Consider the following 11,682-nt stretch of genomic DNA (forward strand, 5'->3'; position numbering starts at 1 on the left):
CACGAAGAACGGGACCTTTAATCACAACAAATGAATAGGAAATTCTAGAAAATCATGAAAAATTATTAGCTGATTATCCAACAAACACAAGGACAAAGCCATATTTTTTAAAATACTACAAAATACATAAATAACCTAAAAGGTTATGTATGTAAAGCCAATTTTACATACTTAATCATACAATGTTTGAATTTTCGTTTACCATATTTGTTGAGCTATATCTATGTGTTGATCAATGTTTATATGTGAATAAAAGCCTAAATCAAATTGGTTCATCAAATAAATCATCTCTTTTCAGAAGACTTAGATTAAACCACTCAATTCCTACACTGTAAAAATTATCTTTCGAAATTGTAAACAAAACAATGATTGTTAGAGTATGTTTTACACGTCCAATTTAATGTGTTAGCCTACTTGTCTTTTCTTTGTATTTCTTTGTGTAATTTACTAGAAATATACAGGTGTAAGTGACAATTGTAAGTAAATCCTATACCAAATTTGTTATGGATGGATTAATGTTACAATGTCTTTATGAACTTTTTGAAGTGTAACTGGGCCTACTATGTTCGCTGCAAGCGGGATTTGAACCAGGGTGTCTGGCGTGGGACAAGGCCACTTGTTTAGCACTAACAAGGATGCTAAAGACTGCAGCCTATAGCATCAGCCTCTGGTCACAGCCACAACTTTCCTTACTTTCAACAGGAAGTTGAAGAATACAGGGCCAAATAATCAGCCAAAACAGAGGAGCTCGTTGCACACCGGCATGTCCCCGCTGAGATCAGACTCCGGGGTCATTACAGCACACTAGGAGAGTAGCAAGATGGAAAATGCTAAACATTTCATTAAGACGAGAATGCTTTTCCCCACTCTGCCTAGTGGCCCGGAGAGTCAATACATCAAAACCAGTGCACGCCGGAAAATATGCACGAGTTTAAGATGAAACTAATTACGAGAGACTTTAATCTCCTCGCCGAGAGCTTCACCTATAACTCTGATAATCTTGGTCTGTTTAATATGCTGGAGAAAAAGAAAAAAAAAAACACTTAGGAGACATCGATCATTCTGAACGCCTCCAGGCAAGGGCTGGTGCCAAATGTTTGAAAACACAATAAAGTTTATAGAGTGTTTCACAGTCGAACAGACGTTGGTGGCTGTAAAATGGATTGTCTCTAAATGGTTCTGTGATGCTATTTGGTGTAAGTTAAACTGGCAAAGTCATTCAACGCGATGGTCAATTCACATTCATGTCATTCTTCTTGCTTCTTCACATAAACTAGTTGTTCCAGAGCTGCTGTGCAACATGGAACATGACAAATGACAATTTCCAGCAATGCACAATAAAGAACAAAATGAAGAATGAAAGACTGTACAGTGAGGCTCTGTAAGCTGCCTATAGCATTTATGACATCATAGGTGCCATAAAAGGCAAAAAAAATTTGCCTTAAAGGAACACTGCCCTGCAAAGGCAAAATACCTTAACTCGCTAGAGTTTGAAACTGAGAAAAATTACTTTAAAGTTTCTGTTTTGTCCAGACAAAAGTATTATAGGTAGGACTCCCAAAATTTGACAACTAGTTGCTATAATGAAGAAATGTTTGTATGCAAAAAATCTTGAGCTCAGAATGGACTTTTGACCCTTGTTTGGCAGTTACTGTACTCTGCCTTTGTATCATGTGCCAAAAATAAAGAGTCGTGCAAAGGCAAAAGGCAGTAACTGACATATAATCAATATTTGCTTGCTGTCCCCCATACTTACATCCATTATAAGAACACCTAACCAAGGTCTAGTCATCATGGTATTTCTTTTAAATTATATAGAAGACATTTGGTTGTTCCTATTTAGTGCTATAATGATCAGGATAGTGCGGCAACACTAACACAGTTAAACAGTATGACAGATAAGTTACTTTGCAGTACAGTATGTACAGTATGAATGAATACAAGAAATAAAGATAATTTAATTATAATTGAATACAAATGTATATTTATTTAAATGCAAGATATAGAGTAATAATTAATTAAACATTAGACATTATACATTAGAGATTAGAGACTGCTCATTCCTCATCCTCCATGTTCACAGGCAGCGATACCCAGAAGGCCCTTCTGCTGGAAGGCATACGAGGACACAGTTTTTAAATAATTTCAATCTTCTTGCGCTCTTCAATCCCCCGGTCATGTGACCTGAGGAGAGAGGCTACATTCGTGCTGAACTTCTTCTGGAGAAAGTCCAATTCAATGAAGCTTTCATCTGTGTGGGTGAGCTTGTAAAATAAACTCCTCGACCCACGTCGCAGCTGAATTTCAGCCATCTCACTCAACTTGTGGGCCGTCTTGACCTTCGTGGTGGAATGGCCATCCCTCCAATTCAGTACATTGGCATTTTTCAGATGTAAAGCCTCAACTTTTCCGGAGTTGGAAGTGGCCACTACACTAAAAAGTCCTAGTCATAGACAGCACCGCCAGGCCTCCTCTTCATCTCCAGCTCTACCCCATGGTGAAAACTGTCGGCGCTCATGAAGGTGTGTCCCTTTTCAAAATACTTCAGTGTGATATCCTCCCTTTCCGAGGTGGCAGCATTGATGGTGCAGACTAACGTACTCAACAGACACCAGTTCTTGTTCTGGGATGCACAATTGTCCACCCAGTAGATGCTGTGTCTGACATCTCGGTCTTTCTCCAATGCCATCACATAAGCTGATGCTATTTCTTGAGCACTTCTGCCCGCCATGCCCTCATGCCAGACCTCAGAGATGGTGTGTTTTTTATTCCCTTTCTTCCCCACTGAAGCAAAGGTCTCATGGTATGCCACTATACGCCGGGTGAAGATGGCAGTTTTAACGGCAGGCATGCGTGGCAACATAATAACCTTCTGGAGGTCCACACTCCTCACTGATGTGTCTCCCTGCCAGTCCTTCTCTGCGTTAGCCTGATATGCGAGTCTGCCCTGCAAAGCAGAATTTTTATGTTTGCGCCAGCGCTCACATTGCAAGCAGTCCATGACATCGTCATCGCAAGCATGTTCATGCTGTTCATGCAGTAAGCTCTCCTCACATTCCTCCTCTCCAAGCTTTGTGAAGCTGATGTTTTTTTGCCGCACTGCTTTGCGATATGTTTCGTAGAAGCACCTGTTGCCCTTTTCCAGCCAGTCTGCATACATGAGTTTGATGCTAATGTCACTAGGGAGGTAGCGGCAAAGGGGAGCATGTTCCCTCCGATAATGACTGACGGAAGGGTGAAAAGACTCAATGTGATCCAACAATGGCTGCAGGTCCAGTTTGTTGCCCGGTGTGTGTCTCCCGCTTTGATCCTTTGGGATCCTCTCATTTCCCATATCATTTCTCATCACCGACAGGACCAGGCTGTCATTTGTTGGGTGGTACCCCAAAGTGGCCAAAAATAAATTCTTGCAGACCTGCTGTGGAACCTGATCCTCATTTTTAAGCCTGTAAACAAAAGATGTTTCTGCTGCGTTGACTTGTTCCTTTTGGGACAAACAATCTTGCCGTTAGTAGTTGTGTTATGTTACAGAACATAAATGCAAGTTTTTCAGTGTAGTCCATGTTCCAGTACATGGCCCAAATCCTCTTTCGCCATTCCTCACTAAATTTCTCGGAACATTTTCTCCTGCATTTCTGGCCACATGGTACCCTCATCGGAGGGGCCAAGGTAGACAGGGCTGCGTTGGTGTTGGAGGCAGGCAGACAGGCAGGCGGAGTGGCTGGGACGAGGGCCCCGGTGGTGTTGGAGACAGGCAGAGTGGCTGGGACGAGTGCCCTGGTGGTGTTGGAGGCAGATAGAGTGACTGGGACGAGTTCTCCGGTGGTGTTGGAGACAGGCAGAGTGGCTGGGACGAGTTCTCCGGTGGTGTTGGAGACAGGCAGAGTGACTGGGACGAGTTCTCCGGTGGTGTTGGAGACAGGCAGAGTGGCTGGGACGAGTTATCCGGTGGTGTTGGAGGCAGGCAGAGTGGCTGGTACGAGGGCTCCGGTGGTGTTGGAGGCAGGCAGAGTGGCTGGGACGAGGGCTCCGGTGGTGTTGGAGACAGGCAGAGTGGCTGGGACGAGGGCCCTGGTGCTGTTGGAGTCAGGCAGAGTGGCTTGGACGAGTTCTCCGGTGGTGTTGGAGTCAGGCAGAGTGGCTGTGTAGTTGATACTTTTCCCCAACACAACAAATTTTATATTTTGCATATAGGGACCTAACAAATCACCCGAGGAAGGAAGTTTTAGAACAATAATATATTAGTAAAAACCTAAAGTAATATTGACAAACTATATAATTTGAAAGCTTACAATCTCTATGTTTTTTTCAAATAAATGACAGAGGAACAGTAATTTATCAATGTGCAACAAGACTATTTCATATTCATTAGGCGTGTTTAGGCCTTTATTTTGAAATAGCAATAAACATGAAAAATCATGAAAGATTGGTAGAAAGCTCCGTTTGTTTTCATACCAAGAGTTAAAAAAATAACACCAATTAAATTTGATTAAAAAAAAAGTCAGATTTTTTTTTTATACATAAACAAAAATATTATGGATTCTCGATTTGTGATGCGGCTGCCAGCTATAACGCACAAATGCTCTTTTTATGCGTTTATTAGAGGAGATTTATGCGTTTATTATTAAATCAAATACTGCCAAACCACCCATACTACTTCTGAATAGGATGTCTACTTCATAAATTGTATGAAAATTATGGAAATACTTGGTTCAGATCACTCAAAGCACATATGAAAATGGAGGCGCCCTTATATGGTTAGTAAGGAAGCTTGGCTGTCCATGTTACTGCGCCCAAATACAATCTTACTGATATCAACCTAAAATTTGGAACACAACTTGTCCATAGGTTTATTACAAAGCATTCTTGAATTACAACCATTTATGTTTGGATAGTAATTTTCATGTCTATGCTAAAAAAGGCAGGGGAGGCGAGGGTTGGGGGGTGTTGACAGTTAAAGGGTTTATCCGAGATAATATAGACAGAGTCAACCGAAATAAAGTTGGAATTACTTTTACCATTTAGGTTAGCCTACTTTGTACGGACGTTAGCGATAACTAGTGCTATATGGATTTGTGTAAGATCTGACATGAACACCTGCAAGAAGGAAATATGGCTCAAACACGTATGGATTGTTGTGGATACAGCAGATGACGTTACTATGGATTATGGATCTTCCATGGATTATATCGGATTGCATGAAATGGTAGGATGCCTGTGTATTTAATTATTGGTTTTCGGCGTCTGATGTGAGGCGAGTGTCAGCGTCAACGTTTGCGCTAATTTACGTGACACAGATTAAATTTAGTTAGCTCCGGGCTGTCACTGACATTGACAGATCTGAACATCGCCCTGAACGAAAATAACAACATTCATGACAACCTTTCTGATTATACTTGGAGCAGTTTGTCTGGCCAGCAAAGTGGTGGTATGTTGTTATAAGAATAAGAATTATGAGATGGGCAGTGATGTTGGGGGCATATGAGTATGTAATGTCTTACAGAGCTGGCAAGGACAATGGAAATGCCGATGCCCTCAGTCGTCTTCCTGTTTCGGAGATTCCAGAGAAAGAATCAAAAGGGGATTATGTCTTAATGCTGGACAGTGTTATTAGTCCTTTGACAACATCAGAACAAATCAAGCATTGGACCACTCGAGATCCTGTCCTCTCTAGAGGTCCGAGAGTATGTGCTTAAAGGGTGGCCTGATCACAGTAATACAAATGAGTTTGCACCTTATAAACAGAGACAACAAGAGCTCAGTGTTCAAGACGGGTGTGTGCTGTGGGGAGCCCGCATCATTATTCCAGAGCAAGGACGTTCGGGGTTGCTGGGACAGTTACATCAATGTCACCTAGGTATGTCCATTCTGGATCGAAGACAGCAGAACAAAGCGCTTTCGAAACGCCGGTTAAGAATGCTCAATACCAGGTAAATACTCACGCAAATTCGCAGAGGGGACTAGTTTATGTCAATAGATCTGAAGGACGCATATTTCCAAATACAAATAGCGTCACGTCACAGGTGATTTTTGAGATTTGCATTCCAGGGCCAGGCATATCAACACACAGTCCTACCGTTCGGCCTGTCCTTAGCACCCCGTACATTCAGGATGAAACTTCAGGGCATGCGAGTTTTGAACAACTTGGACGATTGGCTGATTCTAGCTCGATCACGCTTAGAGCTCATAGAACACAGGACCATATTACTCGAACATCTCGAGAATCTAGGTCTCAAAGTCAATTGGGCGAAGAGTTCACTGTCTCCCAGTCAGAGGATATCTTTTCTGGGCACGGAACTGGACTCAAGTAACTGGACTATCACCACAGCGCAAACTGAATATTCAGCGCATGACACAAACCTTCTGCCGCGGCGCTATAGTCCCGCTCAGAAAGTTTCAAAAAATGCTGGGTCTCATGGCCTCAGCATCATCTGTACTCCAATTGGGCTTGCTTCACATGCGCCCACTGCAGTTCTGACTAAAAGCACGAGTACCGCGTTGAGCGTTAAGGTCGTTCTTTTCCGCCTCAAGGTCGATCAGAAATGCGTCTCAGCTCTGAAATCATGGAGAGTGACAGATTGGTACTGGTCAGGTGTAACCCTGGGGACTTCCTCGAGTGTAAAGGTGGTGTGTACGGACGCCTCCACCTCGGGATGGGAAGCGCTGCTCGAGGGCAGACCGTTTTTCGGCCAGTGGTCAGAACGGGAAAAGCTTCTACACATAAACTGTCTAGAAATGATGGCAGTCGACAACGCGCTGAGGCGCTTTTGTCCCCAGATCAAAGGGCACCACGACCATGTCAGTGGTGGCCTATATAAATCGCCAAGGAGGTATCAGGTCCCGAAACCTTTACAGGCTGACGGAACACCTCCTGGTCTGGGCTCAGCACAATCTGCGCTCGTTGAGAGCAGCACATGTGCCAGGCCACCTGAATGTGGGACCAGACAGACTGTCCAGAAACAATGTTCCAGCAGGAGAATGGTCTCTACACCTGCAGACAGTCCAACTGCTGTGGAAGACATTCGGCAGGGCGAAGGTAGACCTGTTTGCGTCTCAAGAAAACACTCACTGTCCGGAGTTTTTTCCAAGAGCAGGTATTTGCTGGCCCACATCTGGCCCCACTGACCGCTCTATGCTTTTCCCCCTGTCACGCTCCTGCCTCAGGTATTAGAGCGAATCAGGGAGGACGGATGCTTAGTGCTCCTTGTGGCTCCGTTCTGGAGAAACCAGGCCTGGTTCCCAGTTCCGATGCAGCTGACAAGCACTGCCCCATGGCCAATACCTATGGAGTTAGAATCATGACAAAACCTCGCACACGCACAAAACGTGTTTTACTCACACCCAACTATTCACAAACAAACTCAATGTGGTTTGCAAATACAAAACATCACTCACAAACTAATGCATTTTGTTCTGCAAATAAAAAACGTACCTTCAAACAAACACAGTATGTTTTACATATACAAAGAAACGTATTTCTTCAATGACAAAAATATCCTCCAAGTACAAACTAAAATCTTTCAAGTACAAAAAAAAATCCTTCGAGTAAAAAAAAAAAACCTTCAATTACAAAACAAAATTCTACAAGTACAAAACAAAATCCTTCAAGTACAAAACAAAATTCTACAAGTACGAAAAACTGTCACGTGACTTTTGTCACTAATTTTCCGCCTTGCTGATCCACACACAAATGCCTTCAGATCCACACACGCTAGTAAACGGTCATGTAATTCGCAGTCCACAACAGCAGGTGGCGTTGTTACCGACTTGCTTGACGCCGCCACGGACATGGAAAGAGAAGAGAAGAAGAAACGCTAACGTGGTGGCGGACGTTTTTTGAACACGATGAGCGGCCAACAGGTGAGTTTACAGTCGTTGCTGGTGAAAAATCAAATGTTAGTATATATTTAGTTGGTAAATATCAAACTCCAGACATGTCTGTCGTGGGTAGGGTGAATGGCCGTAGCTAGCTATGACTATGAGGTCACCGAGGTCCGGACCGCGGTCATTTTTATTTATATTTTTAAAAAAAATGTCAAGCTCTCTGAATGATTAATTAGCCGTTTAAAAACACTTCATATGAGTGTTTGCAATTCATGTCGCTGCGAGAAGGTAACGTTAGAACAGTGAACGTGTTGTTCAGAGCGTGTTGTGAGGGCGCGGGTGCAGCCTCCGTGTTGCCAGGTCCACCTATTATACGTCTTTTGGACTCGTTTTGGACTGGAGTTTGATATTTACTAACTAAATATATACTAACATTTGATTTTTCACCAGCAACGACTGTAAACTCACCTGTTGGCCGCTCATCGTGTTCAAACAGGGTGTCCGCGGGGTCTTAAAAAGTATTAAAAGTTGATAAATCCATTTTGGGAAATAACTTAAAAGGTATTAGGCTAAAAAGTCTTAATCCCGATTGTATGAGGTATTACATTTTGTTCAAGCTTTGTCCAAAGAGTTTGACTCAAACGTATGCATGAATATATTTATTTCCCTCCCCATTACTAATAAAAAACAACGGCGTAGTCGGTCAGTGAGATCAGATCGCCGCATACAGGTGATGTCACATATTTTGCGAAACGCGCGGTTAGGTGATGTTAAATAAAAAAACTAAAACTATTAGGTGATGTGTCATCGTCCTCTACATGGCACAAACAACTGTTTATTAAGTTAAAGGTGTGTTGCTGATTAGAACTTGAAGTAGGGGTGTGCGATAGGCCTATCTCTTGATCGTGGATGATAAATGTCTCCACGATCTGCTTTTGAAGAAATATCGTAGGATCGTGCGTTCCATCAGTTTGCAGTTCTGGCGCCTCCGTCTCAACATGCTGTACAGCGCGACGTATATCCACATGCAATGCAGAGGAACGGGACACTGTAGTTCATAAAAATTAATTATTTGCATGTGCTTTAAAGCCTTGCCGGTTAAACATGTCATTCGCTGCTGATGCGCTGTTCTAACGGCCGCTTTTCTGAGCGCAATAACGTTACACCCCGACGCGCACATGCACTAAAAGCCTGTTAACAGAGATACTGGACTAAGTTACAATTACAATGACAATTAATTTTTTGGGGAGAACTATCCCTGTTAATAAAACGACAAAATACAAAGAGCAAATCACTCACTCTTGACTGAGAACTTTAATAGTAGCCTAGCTTTAATAAGAATCAATGTACAATGTATACAGTGAAGTCTAAGTTGTGTTTTATTTTCATATTTGTTAATTTAACCCTTATGTGCTGTTGGGGCTGTTTTCAGCCACTATGGGGTATTTTTGAGTCTTATTTTGGCCATAACTTTTTCCGTGTTTCAGCAAATGGAATGATTTTTGGTGACAAAGCTTATTTTTACACATATTTTAGGAAAATGCTTTGAAAATTTTCAAAAACTTAACAGTACACTCTGGGCAAATTCACTACCCTTTCGTTATGTTCGTGGCTGAAAACAGCCACTACTTTAAACTGCTGTAAAAATTGATCAGATAAATATTTTTTTGCCATTTTTTTTGCATAAATCTATTAATCAACATCAGTCCTGTTCAAAACTACTAAATGTTTTTAAAAAAATCAAGATTTTAACTCTTTAATTGCCAAATTCATAAATTATGTCACTGATTTGGGAGGGGAAAAAACACAAAATTACTTATTTTCAATATAAAATGTGATTGTGGACTGGATTTTTTTTTACCTTTTATCACAGTCTTGGACATGTCAAAGATTAGAAACAACATTGGTTTTGATGCATTGTTAGTTTTTGTGCAGCATCAGATTTTAACGTTTTCTCCCTCATTTACTGTTCGTGGCTGTTTTTGCCCCATTGACTTCCATTATAACCACATTTTTTGATTGCAAAGCCATGACACCATAAAATCATGCATTTTTGATTGTTGGTGGTTTTCCCTGTTGGGAAGAGGTAAAATTAGTAATTTTTACTGTTGATAACCAGGTGGCACCATTAACCCTTTATATAGGCCTGTGCAAAAAAAAGCTTAGTTTCTGGCTTTTACATGGAGTTATATGGAGTATAATAGCATAATAAAGTGTGTGTGTGTGTGTGTGTGTGTGTGTGTGTGTGTGCTTATGTCCCTTTTGGGTACATTCACCAGGATACACACCAGTAAACTGAGGACCACCTAAAAAATTTAGGACATTTTGTATGTCCTCATTTGTTTGACTATATAATGGCATTCAGCATACTCTAAAATGGTGTCCAGACTTAAAATCTCACTTGTCCCAAAAAATCACTTTTAAGTGATTTGTGTATGTGAAGTGTGTATGCCCCCCCACTAAAGTGTGTATAACACAGCGCCCTCTAGGAGTACTGCACTTCCGGAAAAGATACACACTTCGGGGATTCTGACCAATCAGAGCACTACAAAAGCGGGACTTGATGATCTGACCAATCAGAGGCCAACACGTCATCAACAAACATGGCGGAGGCAAAAACGATCATGATTATGATCTGAATTGACAGATAATCCACATTAAATTATAGAAAAATTCCCAATAATTAGTATTTAAATAAAAATAGACTCATTTGCCCTGAGCAGCAGGACCTCTCATGACTTATATGAGCATGTTTTTTTTAACTTTTAATCCTCGCGTTTTGCTCTCGCATCAGTCTCTGCTCTGTGTGTGTGTGTGTGAAGATCGCGCTTCCCCGCGTCACCGTGACTACAGCACGAACAGTAATAGGAGTTTATTAATCATGTAGGAACGAGTTTGAAGCGGGGAAGGGACATACAGATTAAGTCATGTGAATTTAAAAAGTACATATTTCCTTCCAAAAGCGGGACAACTGCTTAAATCTGTCAATATGGGTGTGATGATTTATTCATCTGAGTTTGTTTAATAAAAATACACAAGCCACAAAACGAAAACGTGCTAAATCGCTTGCTTTTATGAGTGAGTTTATTTGTTTTAAGTGTTTTCTCCTACTTTGCGTTCTGCCGTTCTCTTTCATCCGCGATGTCCCTGAGCGGCCGCCGCCCCTCCCCCACCCACCGCACGAGCAGGAGAACAGTCACACACACAGAGCAACACATTCTCTTTAGCCTATATTATATAGAGGAAACCAGTAACAGCAAACATTCTCTTTATATATATTTTATATATAGGAGAGCAGTTACATCAAACATTATCTTTATATTATAGTATATTATATAGAGGAGAGCACAGCAAACATTCTAATTATATCATATTATTTTACAGTTTTTCTCAGTCACTTTGGTGCATTTCTCAGATCACAACAAAAATTATTGTTCAACCTCCACATTATCTAGTCACTTGTGCACATCATAATTAAATCAATCATTCATTTGAACAAATTGCAAATGCTTTGTTACATTCATGCAATTGATGTAGGCTACAAGTGTCTGCTGTTTCTTACATTATTAATTTCTTATGTCATGTTGATCAAAATGTATTATACTGGTTCTCTGTTGAATAGTCTTACCCCTCAAAACATACAGGCATTAGTTCCATAAGTCATTAATGCAGAATGGATGAAATAGTTGTCATAAACTGTCAATACATTTTCTATGCAATTCTATTAGATTTTTTTTGTCCTGAATTTACATTTACATTTTGTTGAATTGCAGAGGTGAATTCTGAATTTCACTAATGAAGGGGAATGTAAAGCATTAGATCAATCAATGATCATCCAGTTCTCTATAATAGCTCAGA

This window comes from Phoxinus phoxinus (assembly GCF_949152265.1).
Source record: "Phoxinus phoxinus genome assembly, chromosome: 2".
NCBI lineage: Eukaryota > Metazoa > Chordata > Actinopteri > Cypriniformes > Leuciscidae > Phoxinus > Phoxinus phoxinus.